Raw genomic sequence first — 4554 nt, forward strand, 5'->3', positions numbered from 1 at the left:
AACGCGGAAAAAAGCAGGCTGTGAGCGTTTGCAAGATGAATGGGGGCGCCATTAAGAATTAATGTCACTGCCGCCTGTCGGCAAAGGGGCAGCGCAATCATGTGCAGTGCGAATGCTGCGCATGAAGCCTTATAGTCAGCAATATACATAAAAAATGTTACAAACGTCCGCAAAACTACTTATTATATTTATCACTTAATTTATCTTTTTTCTTTTCACAAATATTTGTAAGGAACTATTTCATTTTTTTTTTAATGGTAAAAATATTATTATAATTTATTTTATATTAATAATAAAGAGTGCTGGATATTGTCCCGTCCAAACTGCAGGCTGAGCATGTCATGGGGGGAAGCCATGCTGAGACTTGTAGTTGTGTTGATGTTGGAGAGGATCAGCTCAGGATGTTCTGTGTGACAATGATGGGAGTTACAGTCTTTGGTTGTAGCAGCCAATCCGAGGTAGGGTGTTGCCTGTAGCAGCCAATCAGAGTACAGGCAGCTGTTTTTTTATTAGTTTGTTTCGAAACACAAAAGTTAATATTTAATTTACTGTTCCAGGTGACACCTCCAGCTTCCTCTGCCATCATTTTGATGAAATTCCTCTGGCTTGCTGCATTTTGGGATGAGTTTTATTGGCTGAGATGATATAGTTTATAGTTACCATGAATGAACTTGAAAGCTGGAGAAATAGTGGATGGATTTGCAGTTTGTTAGGAACATTAGGAACAGGGGGTGGCAGGAATCCCGACTCATAGTCTGGAGTGCCAACCTGGAACAGCCAGGCTCTACTGCATTGCATGGGGCTCTTACCCTGCCATGGGGTGGACAGCCTTTGCATGCCCGAGCTGCAGTGCCAACCTCTGGCCATCCAATATAGTTGGGTTGTGTGGTTAAAAAATACAAGCAAGTTGACAGGCAAAATGATTATAAAACAAAGTATACAGATTAATGTGCAGTGTATTCAGCTGTTTGTCTTCAGCTTTCATTAGACAACAACATCCGTGTTGGTGTCACCATGGGTAATAGGGTGGCCATGAAAGTATAAAGCACATGGCTGGGGTGGGCTGTGCTGCGTATGAGGTAGAAGCTAAAGACGTACACCTAGGAAGAGCATGCAGTAGCAGTAGATGGTCCATAGTGCCCTCCAAGAGGAGATGGAATGGATCAGGTTCTATCTAGGGATGGTGCAGATGGTGCACATACTATATGTATGAAAACCTTATCAAAGCAAGTCCTAAGCCATTACAGTGGCCCTCTGCATTCTCTGCCCAATGAGCTGGGTTAAGCATAATAATATTATCCCCCCGCCGAAAAAAATCCTGTGTGTGGTCAGATTTAGGCCTTGGAGACCAGAAAGGACACGCTGTGCCGGGAAAGCTCCCAGGCCCCGCCACTCAGCTCACACCATGATAAGTAAAGTGCACATTAGTCCTGCATTGCTCCAGAGACAACACTGCATTGTGTGCAATTAGTGGATAAGTGAAGAAAGCTCCGCTTATCCTCATCCTCTGAATGACTAAAGTGCTTAGAACTGGTAACACTGTACACATCTCATCACTGCCAGGAGCCTTCTGAGAACAATGTCTGCCCTTCCTTCATTCCTCCTTCCCTACCATTTTCCTCCTTTCCTTTCTATCCTTTTCCATTTCCTTTCATTACTTTCCTTTCTTTCCTTTTTCCTTTCCTTTCCTTTTCCTTTCGTTAATTGTCCTTTCTTTCCTTTCCTTTTCTTTTCCATTTTTCTTCCTTTCCTTTCCTTACCTTTCCCTTTCCCTTTCCCTTTCCATTTCCTTTTGTTACTTTTCCTTTATTTCCTTTTTCCTTTCCTTTCCCATTTCCTTTTGTTCCTTATCCTTTCCTATCCGTCCGCTTTTTTTTCTTCCACCTTCCTTCTTTTCCTCCATTCTTCGTACCTTCCTCCTTCAGTTCAACTTCCTTTATTCTTCCTTTCTTTCGACTCTTGTTTCCTCCATCCCTTCTTTTTTTCTTTCACTTTTCCTTCCTTCCTTCCTTCCTTCCTTCCTTCCTTCCTTCCTTCCTTCCTTCCTTCCTTCCTTCCTTCCTTCCTTCCTTCCTTCCTTCCTTCCTTCCTTCCTCCATATAACACAGACCAGTAATTATTATCTCAGCAATTATTTGACCCTCCAGCTGGGTCTGTGCTCCAGGCTGTACTGGGTGGAAGGCGTACCGGCTGAGTACACACTGAGCCCTGTGCACATGGCACCAAGGTAATAATGACTGAGGTACAAGATTTTATTTAGATGTCTGATGTAAAGTATAAAGGCTGCCACTGCTGACCTCCCCTGATAATGCTTGGTGCCTGGCTGTCATTGATATGCAGCAGCTTCAGTGTTTTCTAATTCTAACTGGCCTCGGATGTAGATCAGGAATTCTGACTTCGCTGTGACTTTCTAATCTGCATGCTTGTTCCAGGTCAACACGTCAGAAGTATTGATGCCAGAGACAACCAGGCAACTATAATTTTTATAAATGGGTTATCAATGACAGTTTCATTATTTCTGACAGTACAAGTCTCCTTTAAAGCAACCTAATTCCTGCATGGGGCTGCAGCATTACCCCCCCCCCCCCCTCCAGCCTGCGGTGAATATATTTATAATAAAGTGTACAGCACTGATAATAATAATAATTCTGTATTTGCAGACATGCTGTGCGCAATGACTGGCATCATTCATAGTCAGGGAATTGTGTGTCTCTGAATGTGACAGGGAAATCCTGAGGGTTATGTTAGGTGAAGACAAGCCTGTCTGCCTCATCTTATCTGCTGGAAGGCTGAAACTCTGCAAGCAGAAGAAGAGAATGTCTGTGGGGTGCTGTGTGCACCGAGCGGGAACAATACATATGATGGCGGCCATCATGACAAATGGAGGTTATTAGAGGTGTGCGCAAACATGGCGACTTCATCCTAGAGAGCCAAAAGCACGCAGCGTGGAACCAGAGATTCTATATGTATATGTCTGTTTTTCAGGGCTTTTTTTCACAGAGAATAGGTACAGAACCCCCCCGCCTTTTCTAAACCACCCCTTTTCTCCACCCCCTACCCACTTCCCAGTACCGCCCCTTTTAGAGAATACAGAACCAAGTACCAGCATCAATAGACCCTCCTGCAGCCAGCATCAGTAGACCTCTCCCTTAACAGTAGATTCCTCCCAGCAACATAGAACCCCCCAGCAGCAATAGACCCCCATGCAAAAATAGATCTCCTCCAGTGACAATAGATCCCCCAGCAGCCAGCATCAATAGACCCCCCTCCCCAGCAGTCAGCATCAATAGACCCCCTCAGCAGCCAGCATCGATATTACCTCCAGCTGCCAGCATCAATAGATCCTCCAGCAGTCAGCATCAATAGACCCCCTCAGCAGCCAGCATCAATAGACCCTTCAGCAGCCAGCATCAATAAACCCTACAGCAGCCAGCATCATTATAACCTCCAGCAGCCAGCATTAATAGACCCTTCAGCAGCCAACATCAATAGACCCTCCAGCAGCCAGCATCAATAGACCCTCCAGCAGCCAACATCAATAGACCCTTCAGCAGCCAGCATCAATAGACCCTCCAACAGCCAGCATCAATAGACCCTCCAGCAGCCAACATCAATAGACCCTCCAGCAGCCAACATCAATAGACCCTTCAGCAGCCAGCATCAATAGACCCTCCAGCAGCCAGCATCAATAGACCCTTCAGCAGCCAACATCAATAGACCCTTCAGCAGCCAGCATCAATAGACCCTCCAGCAGCCAACATCAATAGACCCTTCAGCAGCCAGCATCAATAGACCCTCCAGCAGCCAGCATCAATAGATCCTCCAGCAGCCAGCATCAATAGACCCTCCAGCAGCCAGCATCAATAGAGCCTCCAGCAGCCAGCATTAATAGACCCTCCAGCAGCCAGCATCAATAGACCCTTCAGCAGCCAGCATCAATAGACCCTCCAGCAGCCAGAATCAATAGATCCTCCAGCAGCCAGCATCAATAGACCCTCCAGCAGCCAGCATCAATAGACCCTCCAGCAGCCAGCATCAATAGACCCTCCAGCAGCCAGCATCAATAGACCCTTCAGCAGCCAGCATCAATAGACCCTCCAGCAGCCAGAATCAATAGATCCTCCAGCAGCCAGCATCAATAGAACCTCCAGCAGCCAGCATCAATAGACCCTCCAGCAGCCAGCATCAATAGACCCTTCAGCAGCCAGCATCAATAGACCCTCCAGCAGCCAGCATCAATAGACCCTCCAGCAGCCAGCATCAATAGACCCTTCAGCAGCCAGCATCAATAGACCCTCAAGCATTCAGCATCAATAGACCCTCCAGCAGCCAGCATCAATAGACCCTTCAGCAGCCAGCATCAATAGATCGATGATACCATCGGTCCCAGGCAGCAGGGGGGCGGCAAATTTCCACCTGCCAGCTGGCCGTTCCGAGGTGGAGCGTGGAGGAGCCCGGCGCCAAGGTGACAGGAGCGTGCGGGCAGAACAGGACATTAGTCAGCGGGCGGGTCGGAGGCTGAGTAAGCGGGCGGGCCAGTCGGCAGGTGCTGGC

The sequence above is a fragment of the Aquarana catesbeiana genome, linkage group LG10 (genome assembly GCF_042186555.1).
Source record: "Aquarana catesbeiana isolate 2022-GZ linkage group LG10, ASM4218655v1, whole genome shotgun sequence".
Classification (NCBI taxonomy): domain Eukaryota; kingdom Metazoa; phylum Chordata; class Amphibia; order Anura; family Ranidae; genus Aquarana; species Aquarana catesbeiana.